We start from the raw sequence: 17,514 nt of genomic DNA, 5'->3' as shown, positions 1-17,514 counted from the left end.
GTAATTTTGTGGCAGCCATAGCCCTTTCAAAACTCAGCCACATACCTTGCTTGGCTCACACCTTGAACCTGGTGGTGCAGTGCTTCCTCAAAAATTATCCAGAGTTAACAGCCCTGCTCCAGAAGGTGCAAAGACTATGCGCGCACATCCGCCGGTCGCCTGTACACTCCGTTCTTATGCAGAAGCTGCAGCGATTGCTCCACCTTCCCAACCACCGCCTCATTATCGACATTGCAACAAGGTGGAACTCCACCCTGCACATGGTGGAGCGGCTGTGCGAGCAGAGGCAGGCCATAATGCATTTGTGGGAGGATACACGGCCAGGCACTTTGAGAGCAGACATGGAGTTGACAGGTGTGCAGTGGTCGAAGCTGAAAGACCTCTGTAAAGTCCTTCAGTGTTTTGAGGAATGCACACGGCTGGTAAGCGCAGACGACGCCATCCTAAGCATGAGCATCCCACTTATGCGTCTGCTCATGCAAACTTTGACGCACCTTAAGGAGCAGGTGTCTGCAGCCATTGTTGATGAGGAGGAAGAGGAGGAGGGAATCCTTGATGACATTCAGCCATTGTCTGCTCAGGGACCTCTCCTGGACGAGGTGGAGGAAGAAGAGGAGGAGGAGGATGATGGGGATGATTACTTAGGGGAGGAGGACGCATCTCGTGGGGCAAGTGAAAATGTTGGCGTGGCAAGGTCTGGTACAGGGTTTGTGCGTGACTGGAGGGATGTGGATTTGCCAGAAAGTGCTCCTCCAACCAGCACTCGCAGTGCATCATTGACACCGGGAACATTGGCCCACATGTCAGATTATGCCTTGCAGATCCTAAAAAGGGACCCACGCATTGCCAAAATGATGAACGATGACGACTACTGGTTGGCCAGCATCCTGGATCCACGCTATAAAGGCAAATTACAAAACATCATGCCACAGGAGAACCTTGACCTAATATTGGCTAATAAACAAGCAACTCTGGTAAATCGGTTGCTTGAGGCATTCCCAGCACACAGCAGCGGTGATGGTTGTCACACGAGCCGTACGGGCCGGGGTCAGCTTGGCAGAGGTGTTCGTGGTGCACACAGCAGAAGTGGCGTTGGAGACAGGGGTTTCATGACAATGTTGTGGACTGATTTTTCAAGTACCGCTCACACAACTGGTAATACTGCATCGATGGAAAGTGACAGGAGACAGCAGTTGTCAACTATGGTTACAAACTACTTTTCCTCCCATATCGATGTTCTCCCACACAGGTCATTCCCCTTTGACTGAGACATATATTTTGAATGTGTACGCTATCCATACATGTTATCCGGGGATACGGTACCCTTTCTATCCTTTGTGCAATCACGTGCAATCCATACTGGGCCTAACACCGTCTGAGCCTGCCTCCTGAGACATATATTTTGAATGTGTACGCTATCCATACATGTTATCCGGGGAAACGGTACCCTTTCTAACCTTTGTGCAATCACGTGCAATCCATACTGGGCCTAACACTGTCTGAGCCTGCCTCCTGAGACATATATTTTGAATGTGTACGCTATCCATACATGTTATCCGGGGATACGGTACCCTTTCTAACCTTTGTGCAATCACGTGCAATCCATACTGGGCCTAACACAGTCTGAGCCTGCCTCCTGAGACATATATTTTGAATGTGTATGCTATCCATACATGTTATCCGGGGATACGGTACCCTTTCTAACCTTTGTGCAATCACGTGCAATCCATACTGGGCCTAACACCGTCTGAGCCTGCCTCCTGAGACATATATTTTGAATGTGTACGCTATCCATACATGTTATCTGGGGATACGGTACCCTTTCTAACCTTTGTGCAATCACGTGCAATCCATACTGGTCCTAACACCGTCTGAGCCTGCTATCCATACATGTTATCCGGGGATACGGTACCCTTTCTAACCTTTGTGCAATCACGTGCAATCCATACTGGGCCTAACACCGTCTGAGCCTGCCTCCTGAGACATATATTTTGAATGTGTACGCTATCCATACATGTTATCCGGGGAAACGGTACCCTTTCTAACCTTTGTGCAATCACGTGCAATCCATACTGGGCCTAACACCGTCTGAGCCTGCCTCCTGATGTATAGACATATATTTTGAATGTGTACGCTATCCATACATGTTATCTGGGGATACGGTACCCTTTCTCACCTTTGTGCAATCACGTGTAATCCATACTGGGCGTGAGAACGGCTGGCGAGCTGTTAAGCAAGCTACAGCACCTGTGGTTTGCACATGTAAGTTTTTCATTTTTTCAGGAATGAGGGTTAGGCCTAATTCCGGAACTGCGGTTGACCTGCACTTACTGGGAAATCATTGTTCGCGGGTAATAATTGTAATCAGTGATCCCCATCACTAACATTGTTCAGCGGGTTATCTGCACCTGTAAGCGACAAACGCTGGCCTTTTCAGTGTAGCGCACATGCAGCCACGGACATGTAAGGGCATGACACACCAGTTATTGGCCAATCTCATGTGCCAGAGCCTCACGTGTCCCTCTAGTAAGCCGGACTCGGACCGCGGGGCATGACGGAGTCTCGTTCGTTAACGGAATTAAGCTTGCAATGTGTGCATCTGTTCTGTAGCTGGCATGGTTGAGGTTTCCCAGGTGGAGTCGAATTTAACCGTAGGCTCCACTGCTGGTGGTGCCCTTCTGGACATTCCTTTAAGGTTCAGCTTTGCAACCATACTGCCCACGTAAAACAAACACTTTGCCTTCATGAACGCTGTTTGGAGGGTCATGACTCGTGGGAATAACGCCGCCCAATCAGTTAACCTGCTAGAGAGATCCTTCGTTGCTCCCAAGCATGACATCACACTCCCTAGGAAGAAGGTAATGCCACTGTGGCGACCGTACTCCTGGGGGCGACACAATTGCACTGATGCCCAGCCACTGCTCGATGAATCTGCTGGTACATTGACCCAGACCACTACATTCCCCTCGCACACTACACGACCTGAATCTGACCCTGATGAAACTCAGGTTACCCTTCCCATATACAGTTCCATCTTACACGGTGACAAAGAGGAAGCTGCAGATGAAAGTGCAGGTTCGGCCCACCCGCCATCAGACACACCACGGTACTATCAGGGGCCCTGTGCCAGTGCCGTCGCCAACGAGTGGGCCCCCCCTGCTTGCCCAGGATCACAGCACTTGCAAAGTTGAAATACTGTGCAGTGAGATGGAAGATGGGGACGACGAGGAATCCAGACAAGTACAGGGATTCCCTAGCGAGGAGACTTATTTGATTGTTTTCAATGTTGGGACAGCAATTTTTGGGGAGCACTATACTCTGGAGACTGATAGATGGGGCTCACCATACACTGGAACATTCCAAAGGTGGACATCAGACACTGGAGCAGCATTTACAGGGGCCATTATACACTAGAGCATTAGAAATGGGGCCCATTATGTTTGGAGCATTATTTGGGCCCATAAGACAGTGGAGCTTCATCCATGGGGACCAACATATACTGTAGCATTATGTGGAGCTCATCATATACTGTTTCAAACATTATATGGGACCAATGATTCTGTATGGAGAAATAGATGGGCCTCGTCATGAGATGTAAAAAGTGAGGTATTTTTCATTGTACTATACCGCTATTTCTCTGCCGTATCGGAGCATGATGAGTTGTGGTATGTGTTAAAGGGGCGCTCTTTCGCCCAGGGCACATGAAAACCTGCAGCCAGCCCTCCCCCCCCACAACTTTAGCCAAATAACCCCCATTTTTCAGTGCGTAACTTGTATTATGAAGTTAATTAAGGTTGACAAGCTTAAGTAAGAAGAATTGATGCTTTTGGCATTCAAATGGGCACTGTAGGTGTGTTTCCTGTCCTCCTCTCACTGCCGACTTTTATTCCCCATTGACTTACATTGGGTTTCGTATTTCGGGACGACCCCGACTTATCCCTATAATCGGACGATCTTGCTCGACCCGACTTTTGGAAAAGTCGGGTTTCACGAAACGAAACGCGACCCTAAAAAACCAAAAGTCGCTCAACTATACTAATCACTGTTTTTGGTGATTCCTTTGTTCATACTGCACCCACACACAAATGATACACTACTTGAAGGGTAACCTTGCCCCCTTCAGCAAGAAAATAGCCAAACAAACCACACATCCACGATTTGATCACAAAATGCTGTTTAAACATTAATTTTCATAAACCTGCAGTAAGGAAAAATGACCTGCAGGTGGCACCACAGTACCCCAAAGCACACTACCAACACATTTGTAAACATGCACTGCTTTTTCGCCCCACACACACACGATACACCATTTGAAAGGTAAACTTGCTCCCTTCAGCAGGAAAACAGACAAACAAACCACACATTCACGATTTTATCACTAAATACAGTTTAAACATTCATTTTCATAAACCTCTACTTATCAAAACAATTTATTTTATTATTAATGTACATATATAAATACCTGTCTGTGTTCATCAGCTTATGAAATTTACATTTGACCAGCTTGCTTTTTAGGAAAATGCCTGCACCCCCGATGACCAATGTGTGAAAATTTTGCACGGGCCAAGCTAGTATATTTAATTTCCTGACTAGTTCTGAGGATTTTATGAGAAACTGGTGAAACTTTACTACAATGACTTGAAACTAAATGTAGTTTGTAAATGTATAATCATATTGGATTTGTGTAATTGACTGATTATCAAAGTAGATAGTTTTAAACATGAAAACCAGTTGAAAATTGCTTAAAATTATATAGTGTGAAGCTAAACGGAAACATTGCATTCTATAATAATTTACAGATGTATCCTATTTTGATCTACAATAAAACCAAACAATTACATAAAAATAGCAGCTATAATAACAATTCTATTCCAATTGTAAAAATTGGCCAGTAACTCAGAAAAAAATTGTCAAAATGTTTTCACAAAAGCATTTACATAAGGAAGGGAATTTGTCTGACTGACAAGCCTATAATAGCTATTTTTTTGCTTTAAACATGTTTCTGTCTTTAGTATAATGAATAAAATACCCTGCAGAAATATTAAAAACCTTACCGTTTGTCAAGTGACATGCATGTAGCTAAGGGCTGAGAAGTACTGGGCCCAACTAGTGGGCACACAGAAAAGGAGACCAATATCATTAATGCCCAACTCATAAAAAATGTACCTTTATATGAGAATGAACAGGGACACAAGCTTGCCAGAAATGCAAGCTTGTGTCCCTGTTGGAGGAAAAGTTGTAAAATCTAGAAGAGAGGTTAGCTACATTGAAGATCATTAAGGAAGGGAAGAGTTCTTAGACAGAACAGAATTATCTCTTCATGTTACAGAAAGAGAAGAAATTTGAAGTGCATTTGAAGAAACAGAGGAATAGAAGTATGTGACCCAGAGAAGTAGGAGGATCAAGAGGCAATCAGCACCCATACTGCTCAGGAATCAGTACCAGGCTCTTACACAGGAGAACAATGAAGAAATACATCAGGATAAGACTTTGCCCACAAACAACCTTGTACGCCCTCATAGTCGTCCTGGTTGGAGAAAGAAAAGTGTTGTGAAGAAGAAACGGAGAGTTATAGTCATGGGGGATTCCCTGTTGAGAAGAACAGAGGCCGCTATCTGCAGACCAGATATAACCTCAAGAGAAATATACTGTATTCCAGGTGCAAAAATTAACCCCTTACTGACTGCTGATGGCATAGTATATCAGCGGTCAGTATCCCCTGCTTTAAGATGGGTTCCTTCGGTGAGCCCACCTCAAAGCCGCAACAGATGACATGTGCCCGCAATAGGCAAGGGCAGAATCGCGATCCGCCCGCACCTAGTCACTAGTTAAATCCCGCTGTGAACGCTGATGGTGGGCATTTAATTTGCACTGCCAGTGCCCGGCCGGAAAGGAGCACATCGCCGACTCCGTCACGTGATCGGGGGTCAGCGACGCGTTGCCATGACAATCAGAGATCTCATAGAGACCTCTATGGTTGTTTCCGGCAGATTGCCATGAGCGCCACCCTGTGGTCTGCGCTCATAGCAATGCTGTATTTCTGCTACACACAGGCGATCTGAGCATCGCCTATATGAAGCAGAGCCGATCAAGAATGGTTCTTATAGCCTCTTTTGGTGGCTACTGAAGCATGCCAAAAGTAAAAAAAGTGTTTAAAAATTAAAACAAATAAAATACATAATAGTTTAAATCACCCCCTTTCTCCCCAATCAAAATAAAACAATAAAAAAATTAAACCTACAGATATTTGTTATTGCCGCGTTCAGAATTGCCCTATCTATCAATAAAAAAAGGATTAACCCGATCACTAAATGGCATAGCGAGAAAAAAAATCAAAACACCAGAATTATGTTTTTTTGGTCGCTGCAACATTGCATTAAAATGCAATAATGGGTGGTCAAAAGAACATAGAAAAATGATATCATTAAAAATGTCATCCCAGCACGCAAAAAATAAGCCCTCACCTAATCCGAGATCATGAAAAATGGAGACGCTACGAGTCTCAGAAAATTGCGCATTTTTTCTTTTTTAGCAAAATTTGGAATTTTTTTTCACCAAGTAGATAAAAGAACTTGTCTATGAACTCATAATGACATGGAGAATCATAATGGCAGGTCAGTTTTAGCATTTAGTGAACCAAGCAAAAATTCAAACAAAAAACAAGTGTGGGATTGCACTTTTTTTGCAATTTCACTGCACTTGGATTTTTTTTTCCCATTATTTGAGTACACTGCATGGTAAAACCAATGATGTTTTTCAAAAGTACAACTCGTCATGCAAAAAATAAGCCCTCACATGGCCATATTGACAGGAAAATAAAAAGTTATGGCTCTGGAAAGATGGGGAGCGAAAAACGAAGACAAAAAATAAAAATAAGCTCCGGTCATTAATCGGTGAAAGATGTGTCTGACAGGATATCAGGACACTTCAGACCTACAGATAATCACCCATTCCTGCTCCTACATGACGGGGACAAATGACACCGTGAGAAATGACCTGAAAACAATCTGCAGTGACTTTCAAAACATAGGTATGAAAGTGAAAGAACTGGAAGCGCAGGTGGTCTTCTCTTCCATCCTCACAGTGGATGGCCATGGAATAAGGAGGTGGAATAAGATTCTGCAGGTGAAAAACTGGCTAAGTCGTTGGTGCCGTCAGCAAGGATTTCTGGATCACGGAGTGGATTACTTATACGATGGACTACTTGCTAGACATGGGGTGCACCTTACATAGACTGGAAAACATGTATTTGGAAGTCGCCTTACTACACTCATCAGGAGAGCTTTAAACTAGAACAATGTGGGAAGGAAGCCATACATCTGAGAAATACTATTGAGAACTCTACTATTAGAAATGGAAGGGAAGAACAAAGACAAAAAAAATCTAAATAATAAAAATATTGAAGAAAGAGAAACCAATCACAAACTAAAATGTTTCTGTATGAATGCACTAAGCATGGGCAAGAAACAAGGAAAATTGGAATATTAACGCAGGAAAAGAAGTATGATGTCACTGAAACTTGTTGGGACGATTCACATGATTGGAATACAAGGCTAGAAGGATACAACTCATTTGCAAGAAACAGACTTGATAAATGAGGAGGAGGTGTCACATTGTATGTTAGAAAAGCATGCAGTATATCTGTACATAGATTGAAGCTTCAGAGACTGGGAGTTCTGTGGAAACTGTTTGGGTAAGAAATAGAATTCAAGGACAGAACAATGGAAAGGACACTATTGTAGGCATTTACTACAGGCCGCCAATGCAAGCTGAAGATATGGATGAACTCTTTATGTATCAAATGGCCAAGATCTCTAAAAAATATGACAGTGGTCATGGGAGATTTCAACTATCTATACAATTTGTTGGGAATCTCAGGCAAAACTAACAGGTCAAGGAAATTCTTATCCTCTCTTGCTGACAACTTTATCTTCCAAAAGGTAGGGGAGAAAACAAGGGCATCTGCTACCTTGGATCTAATCCTTATAAACAGGGAGGAAATGGTTGAGGAGGTAAGAGTGGCTGGGACCCTAGGAGGTAGCGACCATGCTATTTTAGTATTTTGGATAACTAGCGGAGGAAGACCTGTGAAGACTCAGACTTCAAGGTTAGATTTCAGAAAGGCAGATTTTAAGAAACTCAGGAAGAGTATTAGAGGGATCCATTGGCTGGATATGCTTAAGCACAAAAATGTCCAGGAAGGATGGGAAATCTTGAAAGATGAGATTCTCAAAGCATAATCGTTAAAAATTCCAAAAAAAGAGGGAAGAATAGGAAGCATTTAAGGAAACCAGGATGGATGAACACAAAACTTAAACACATGCTAAAAGGAAGAAAGAAGTGTTTATCAAATGGAAAGAAGGAGGCATATCTAAAGAAGAATATAATGCTGTCTGCAGAACCTGCAGGGCACGAATCAGATTACTAAAGCTGACAATGAATTAAGGCTTGCAAGAGACATCAAAAGCAATAATAAAGGATTTTGAGGTTATGTCAAAAGTAAAGAAAAGTCAAAGATGCTATTGGATTTTTACAGGATGAAAATGATGAAATGGTAAGACAGGATGTTGAGAAGGCTGTACTTTTAAATTCCTATTTTGCATCTATTTTCTCTCATGAAGGAAATGTAACATCAACTGATCTTTACTGTCCTATTAAGGGAATAGAAGAATCCAGGATATCTATAAACAGAAAGATAATGAGGAAACACTTAGCTAACTTAAATGAATTCAAGTCTCCAGGTCCAGATGAATTACACCCCAGAATACTGAAGGAGGTAGCAGAAGAAATTTTTGAACCACTCTCCATAATCTTTGAAAATTCTTGGAGAACAGGAGAAATCCCAGAAGACTGGAGAAGAGCAAATGTTCCTATCTTCAAAAAGGGGAAGAAGTTGGACCCAGGGAACTGTAGGCCAGTGAGTCTATACAAGGAAAGATCTTTTGAACAAATTATTAAGCAACATGTATGTAAGTACCTGGATAAGAATGAAGTGACTAACCAGAGTCAGCATGAGTTTGTAACTAATAAGTCATGTCAGACTAGCTTAATTTCCTTCTATGACAGAATCACTGACTGGGTGGATCAGGGACATGCTGTAGATATAGTATAACTTGACTTCAGCAAAACATTTGACAAAATATCTCACACAATCCTTATTGAAAAAAATGACTAAGTATGGAATGGACAAGGCAACTGTTAGGTGGATTCATAACTGGCTTAGTGATCGGACCCAAAGAGTGGTCGTAAATGGCTGCACATCCAGTTGGAAGAATGTCTCAAGTGGGGTACCACAGGGCCCTGTCCTGGGCCCTGTATTGTTCAACATCTTTATCAATGATTTAGATGAAGGAATTGAGGGTAAACTGATTAAATTTGCTGAAGACACAAAGCTAGGAGGGATAGCAAAAGTAGAGAATAGAGAGAGAGGATCAAAAAGAATTAAATAAACTGGAGCAGTGGGCTGCAACTAACAGAATTGTTTTTAACAGGGAAAATGAAAAGTACTACATATGGGCAATACAACTGAAAAAAAGCATATACAGAATGGGAGGAATAGGGCTAAGCACATGTGAAAAAGACTTGGGTGTACTAATAGATCATAGACTGAACATAAGTCGACAGTGTGATGCAGCAGCAAAAAAGGCAAATACAATTCTAGGATGTTTTAACAGAAACATACAGTCTAGATCACGTGAAGTCTTTATTGCCCTCTAGTGTTCTTTCGTCAGACCTCATCTGAATTACTGTGTCCAGTTTTGGGCACCACATTTTAAAAAAGACATCAACAAACTGGAGCAAGTTCAGAGAAGAGTGACCAGAATGATATTCGGTCTGCAAACCATGTCCTTTGAGGAACGGTTGCAGGATTTGGGAATGTTTAGCTTGCAAAAGAGAAGACTGAGAGGAGACTTAAAGGGAATCCGTCACCCCATTTTAGCTGCCGGCACCACAATCAGGGTCTTATCTACAGCATTCTGCAATGCTGTAGATAAGCCCCAATGTAACTTGAAAGATAAGAAAAAGGAGTTAGATTACACTCACCCGAGGGTCCGGTCCAGTCCGATGGGTGTCACCGTCCTGTCCGGCGCCTCCCATCTTCATACGATGATGTCCTCCTCCTTCCTTCTCCCTAGGCTCCTGTGCAGGTGTACTTTATCTGCTCTATTGAGGGCAGAGCAGAGTACTGCAGTGCTCAGGCACCAGACGTCTCTGACCTTTCCCGACACCTGAGCACTGTAGTACTTTACTTTGCCCTCATAAGGACAGAGCAGTACGCCTGCGCAGTTGCCAAGGGAGAAGCAAGGAGGAGGACTTCTTCTTATGAAGATGGGATGCTCCGGGCTGGACCGTGACACCCACCTCACCTGACCCTGCCTCCCAGTGAGTATAATCTAACTTGTTTTTCTTATCTTTCAGGTTTCATCGGGGGCTTATCTACAGCAATACAGAATGCTGTAGATAAGCCCCTGATGGCTGTGGCTGCATTTTATAGGGCTAAAATGGGGTGCCAGATTCCCTTTAATAGCTGTCTACAAATATCTCAAGGGCTGTCACATTGTAGAAGGATCATCTTTATTCTCATTTGCACAAGAAAAGACTAGAAGCAATGGGATAAAAGTGAATGGGAGGAGACACAGATTAGATATTAGAAATAACTTTTTTAGGGTGATCAATGAGTGGAACGGGCTGCCATGAGAAGTGGTGAGTTCTCCTTCAATGGAAGTCTTCAAACAGAGGCTGGACAGACACCTGTCTGGGATGATTTAGTGAATCCTGCTGTGAACAGGGGGTTGGACCAGATGACTCAGGAGGTCCCTTCCAACTCTGCCATTCTATGATTCTATGATGCAAACAGACTGAAAAAGCTTAAAGGTATCAACTGGGTTATAAATTGGGGTGCATGTTGAATTTAAGCGTACGTTCGCCGTAAAGTTTTTAATATAAGATTTAGGACTGTCCCAATTACAGGTACCGTGACGAGTCGCATTTTTCTCATCAAAACATATGTTAACTAAATACTGTATATCATTTTCATGCACTATGCTATTTATTTATTTACTATAGGGTATATAATCTTTATTTTCCTGTCTTTGGTTTCTTCTGTTTAGTGCCTAATGTGAACGTGCGCTTACATGCAGCATGCACACCAACTTATATCCCCTGCTGTGTACTGTGTAATGGTTGGTCTGACTGTGCAAGGACATGGTCTGATCAATTACACAATCCAATCGACTTTAGGTCTAGTGTGAAGTTTCCACAATCAGTGATGGTTTGGGGAGCCATGTCATCTGCTGGTGTAGGTCCACTGTGTTTTATCAAGACCAAAGTCAGCGCAGCCGTCTACCACAAAATTTTAGAGCACTTCATGCTTCCCTCTGTCTACAAGCTTTTTGGAGATGGAAATTTCATTCTCCAGCAGGACTTGGCACCTGGCCACACTGTCAAAAGTACCATTATCTGCCTTAAAAACAACAGTATCACTGTGATTGATTGGCCAGCAAACTCGTCTGATCTTAACCCCATAGAGAATCTATGGGGTATTGTCAAGCGGAAGATGAGAGACACCAGACCAAACAATGCAGATGAGCTGAAGGCTGCAATCAAAGCAACCTGAGCTTCCATAACGCTTCTGCAGTGGCACAGGTTGATTGCCTCCATGCCATGCCTCATTGATGCAGTAATTGAAGCAAAAGGAGCCCTTACCAAGTATTGAGTGCTTTTACTGAACATACATTTCAGTAGGCCAACATTTCGGATATTAAAATCATTTTTCAATCTCATGTTATAAAGTATTCTAATTTACTGAGATAATGACTTTTGGGTTTTCTTTGGCTGTAAGCCATAATCATCCACATCAACAGAAATTAATACTTGAAATACATCACTCTGTCTGTAATGACTTTTTATAATATATGAGTTTCACTTTTTGTATTGAAGAACTTAAACAAATTAACATTGTTTTTGGTTGCCGCAACATTGCATTAAAATTTAATAACGGGCGATCAAAAGATCATATCTGCACCAAAATGATATCATTAAAAATGTCAGCTCGCCACGCAAAAAATAAGCTCTCACCCAACCCAAGATCGGGAAAAATGGAGACGCTATGGGCATCGGAAATTGGCACAATTTTTTTTAACAAACTTTGGAATTCTTTTTCACCACTTAAATAAAAAAGAACCTAGACATGTTTGGTGCCAATGACTCACAATGACCAGGAGAATGTTATGATAATGAGATGATATGAGAATGTTAGGTTAGTTTTAGCATTTAGTGAACATAGTGAAAAAAAAACAGTGTGGGATTGCACTTTTTTGCAATTTCACCGCACTTGGAATTTTTTTTCCTGTTTTTGAGTACACGACATGGTAAAACCAATGGTGTTGTTCAGAACTACAACTCGTCCCGCAAAAAACAAGCCCTCACATGGTCATTTTGACCAGAAAATAAAAAATATTACGGCTCTTGTAAGAAGGGGAGCAAAAAAATTAAAATGTAAAACTAAAAATAGCTCGTTAAGGGGTTAGTAAATCAAAAACTGCAATTTAGGTCTCATTCAAATGTCCTTGATAATTCTGATATATAAAAAGACAGGCTTTTGTTCATCAGTATTTTTCATCCAATTTTCATCAGTGTTTGTTCCTTTTTTAGTTTTTGTCATCAGTGTTTTATCACTGATTTATCACTGATGAAAAAATACACAAAAAAGATAAAAATGCGTCTATAAATTACAACCTTAATCAGGCACAGCACACAGATGCCATCTGTAATTTTCACACTCATAGGGTTATATGATTAGTATTGATCTGTGACTTGGATCAAAAACAGATATGTGTCCATGAAGTGAACAGCCCCATAGAATGTAATGGGTCTATCAATGAAAAACAAGATAAGAACTTTTCACATGTTCACGGAAGTCTGAATCAATCCTTACGAGGAGAACTTCACTTTGAGGTTTTATATTTTGTAATTAAGACTTCATCTATTATACTTTGCTCATACCCTTGAGAATAAATTTATTTGACCATAGTGAAAAAGAAATTAAATATCAATAGTAAAGAAAAGGCAAAAGTTAAGTTGTTGCATGAACCCAACATCAATAGGTCACAGCCATCTATAATATAACCGGCTAAGCGTCACTCTGTCTGAAGCTTTTATATACTGCGCAAGCGTGACGCGTCTACGCAGTCTGGCTCCAGACAGAATGAGGCAGCCAGCGGTGAGGAGTGTGTATGGCGTCGGAGATGGCGGTACGCATACATACTGCATACCGCTATGTCCGGCGCCATAATTACATACTTACCTGACCGGGAGGAGCGTTGCCGCGGCACTTCTCTTCGGCCGGAGACCGAGGCAGGAGTGCGGTCGGAATTGCGCAAGCGCATAGCGCAATCCGGCGCCATTTTACTGAAGACACACTAGCAGTTTGTCTTCAGCAATACGGCACCAGACAGCGTTGTGGACATGCACGTACTCCGGCGCCAGACTCCTCCCCCGGCCTCCAGCAGAATGTGACAGGCAGCGCTGGAGCACAGGGAAGAAGGGTGAGTATGAATGTTTTTTTGTATGTGTGAGGGGGACCATGCATACTAGGAAAGGGGGAGAAGGGACCATGCATACCACAAAAGGGGGGTGAGGGGACCATGCATACCACAAAAGGGGGGTGAGGCGGACCACGCATATCACAAAAGGGAGTGAGGGGACCACGCATACCAGGAAAGGGGGGTGAGGGGACCACACATACCACAAAAGGGGGGGTGAGGGGACCTCACATACCACAAAGGGGAGAGAGGGGACCATGCATACCACAAAGGGGAGTGAGGGGACTATGCATACCATGAAAGGAGGGGTGAGGGGACCACACATACCAGGAAAGGGGGGTGAGGGGACCATGTGTACCAGGAAAGAGGGGTGAGGGGACCACGCATACCATAAAAGGAGGGTGAGGGGACCACGCATACCACAAAAGGAGGGTGAGTGGACCACGCATACCACGAAAGGGGGGTGAGGGAACCACGCATACCATGAAAGGGGGGTGAGGGGACCACACATATCGTGAAAGGAGGGTGAGGGGACCACGTATACCACGAAAGGAGGGTGAGGGGACCACACATTCCATGAAAGGAGGGTGAGGGGACCACGCATACCACGAAAAGAGGGTGAGGGAACTGCGCATACCACGAAAGGAGGGTGAGGGGACCACGCATACCACGAAAGGAGGGTGAGGGGACCACGCATACCATGAAAGGAGGGTAAGGGGACCACGCGTACCACGAAAGGAGGGTGAGGGAACCACGCATACCATGAAAGGGGAGTGAGGGGACCACACATACCATGAAAGGAGAGTGAGGGGACCACGCATACCAGGAAAGGAGGGTGAGGGGACCACGCATACCATGAAAGGGGGGTGAGGGGACCACGTATACCACTAAAAGATGGTGAGGGGACCATGCATACCAAGAATGAAGGGTGAGGGGACCACGCATACCGTGAAAGGAGGGTGAGGGGACCATGCATACGATGAAAGGAGGGTGAGGGGACCACGCATACCATGAAAGGGGGGTGAGGGGACCACGCGTACCACGAAAGGAGGGTGAGGGGACCATGCATTCAAAGAATGGAGTTTGAGGGGACCATGCATACCACGAAAGGAGGGTGAGGGAATCATGCATACCACGAAAGCAGGGTGAGGGGACCATGCATACCATGAAAGGGGAGTGAGGGGACCATGCATACCACAAAAGGGGTTGAGGGGACCATGCACACCATGAAAAGAGGGGTGAGGGGACCATGCATACCACAAAAGGGGGGTGAGGGGACATGTATACCAGGATTGGGGGGTGAGGGGACGATGCATACCAGGATTGGGGAGCGAGAGGACCATGCATATTAGGATTGGGGGTGAGGGGTAGCATGCAAACCAGGATTGGTGAGTGAGAGGACCATGCATACCAGGATAGGGGGGTGAGAGGACCATGCATACCAGGATAGGGGGGTGAGAGGACCATGCATACCAGGATAGGGGGGTGAGAGGACCATGCATACCAGGATAGGTGGGTGAGAGGACCATGCATACCAGGATTGGGGGTGAGGGGACCATGCATACAAGGATAGGAGGGGTGAGGGGACCATGCATACCAGGATAGGAGGGGTGAGGGGACCATGCATACCAGAATTGGGGGATACCAGAATTGGCTGGTGAGGGGGCCATGCATACCAGGATAGGGATGAGGGGTGCCATGCACACCAGGATAGGAGGGGGGCAGCACATACTAGGATGGAAGACCATATACCAATAAAAATGCCCGCCACCTGGGCATAGAACGGGTTCATAGCTAGTGAGCATATAATGAAGTGGATCAGAGAAATGTTACATTGTAAAACAAAAAAGATGTTAAATAAAAAACTATGAAGAAAATAGTAGTTGGATGTTTTCACAATTAAGCTAGGAGTTGTTGAACTATCTTAGTGTAGAGGTTCTAACCCTCCAAGATTAAAGTAACCCCTTTGTTAGCTGGAGATTAAATAGCAATATATCCAATGGCCTTCTGTCACTTATTTTGCAGTTAATCCATTTTCTGGCCCACATTCTTTCACCTTAAATTGCTGCAATCTTTGATTGTTTTATGCTCCACATGCATCACACGAGTTTATAATACGGCCGAGTGCTGTCCGATGTTTTAATGAATACCACTTGGCTCAATGTTACACTCTGGGGCAATGCAGATTTTTTTCTCATGCCAAAGAAAAATGTCTCCAAATTTCAAAAACTGACCGTCACATCCAAGCATAAGCACAGTGTGAACAGGTGCTTAACCTAGAGTCACCAACTCCTATACATTCAAGCAAAAAAGGAAGCACACTGTAGCGCCAAACCATGCAAACATGAAAAATGAATAATGAATTGCATTACTGTATTAGAAGTATGAAAAATTGTGAAAGTTTAGCGCATAAAATGGCCAAGTTATGTGTACCTGAAAGCCCCGTTAAGGCATTTCTCGTTTTCCTGGTCCCTATTCTATGCCAGTCCTCACTAAGATTGAAGTCTCCATCTGAATGGGAGCCTATGAAAAATCCTCTGTTAGGACTGAAGTCTATATCTCTGTGGAGGGGAAATGGCCCTGGACTGATTAAAAATGCCTGCAGCTAACAGGTGGAGTGCTCAGTCAGAAGATAAATGAATACAAATTTCAAAAACTGACCGTCACATCCAAGCATAAGCATAGTGTGAACAGGTGGTTAACCTAGAGTCACCAACTCCTATACTTTCAAGCAAAAAAGGAAGCACACTGTAGGGTCAAACCATGCAAACATGAAAAATTAATAATGAACCGCATTACTGCATTAGAAGTATGAAAAATTGAGAATGTTTAGCACATAAAATGGCCAAGTTATGTGTACCTGGAAGCCCCGTTAAGGCATTTCTCGTTTTCCATGTCCCTATTCTATGCCAATCCTCACTAAGACTGAAGTCTCCATCTGAATGGGAACCTATGAAAAATCCTCTGTTAGAACTGAAGTCTATATCTCTGTTTTTAATCAATCCAGGGCCATTTCCCCTCCACAGAGATATAGACTTCAATCCTAACAGAGGATTTTTCATAGGCTCCCATTCAGATGGAGACTACAGTCTTAGTGAGGATTGGCATAGAATAGGGACCTGGAAAATGAGAAATGCCTTAACAGTAATGCAATTCATTATTCATTTTTCATGTTTGCATGGTTTGGCGCTACAGTGTGCTTCCTTTTTTGCTTGAATGTATAGGAGTTGGTGACTCTAGGTTAAGCACCTGTTCACACTATGCTTGGATGTGACGGTCAGTTTTTGAAATTTGTATTCATTTACCTTCTGACTGAGCACTCCACCTGTTAGCTGCAGGCATTTTTAATCAATCCAGGGCCATTTCCCCTCCACAGAGATATAGACTTCAGTCCTAACAGAGGATTTTTCATAGGCTCCCATTCAGATGGAGACTACAGTCTTAGTGAGGATTGGCATAGAATAGGGACCTGGAAAGCGAGAAATGCCTTAACGGGGCTTCCAGGTACACATAACTTGGCCATTTTATGCGCTAAGCTTTCTCAATTTTTCATACTTCTAATGCAGTAATGCAATTCATTATTCATTTTTCATGTTTGCATGGTTTGGCGCTACAGTGTGCTTCCTTTTTTGCTTGAAAGAAAAATGTCTCAGCATGCTGCAAGTGCATCTAATAATAGGATCAGGTGGGCCCAAATAGGACTGTGGGTGCGTGTAAAACATTGCAGTTCGAAATCTGCTGTCTTAAACAACAACGATGATGGAAAATTTAAGTTTTCTGTCTTCTCCACAACTGTGCTGTGATTCTTTCATGCAAAAGAATTGGATCTCACTAAGATGACTCTAGGATCAAACTCTGAAAGTATAATTCGACCGATTCTCTTGCAGAATCTATGACCATCTAACCACAGTCTTAGGCCATGTTCTCACATTGAACATTTGATGATCTTTTTCCCTCAGTATTTTTAAAC

At 43.4% G+C, this 17,514-nt stretch overlaps 1 long non-coding RNA gene across 1 annotated transcript in view; it reads right to left on the bottom strand.

Moving 5' to 3' along the window:
• LOC141092809 (uncharacterized) overlaps nt 1–16,096 on the bottom strand; it is a 125,246-nt gene extending 109,150 nt beyond the window's left edge. Inside the window, exon 1 of the long non-coding RNA XR_012232934.1 lies at nt 15,978–16,096. This is a non-coding gene — a long non-coding RNA (uncharacterized lncRNA). The remainder of the gene's footprint in view (nt 1–15,977) is intronic.
• Nucleotides 16,097–17,514: the final 1,418 nt, after the last annotated feature.

This window comes from Dendrobates tinctorius, unplaced genomic scaffold (assembly GCF_039654945.1).
Source record: "Dendrobates tinctorius isolate UK_male_01 unplaced genomic scaffold, ASM3965494v1 ptg000060l, whole genome shotgun sequence".
Lineage (NCBI taxonomy): Eukaryota > Metazoa > Chordata > Amphibia > Anura > Dendrobatidae > Dendrobates > Dendrobates tinctorius.
This window is presented reverse-complemented; position numbering and strand designations above follow the sequence as displayed.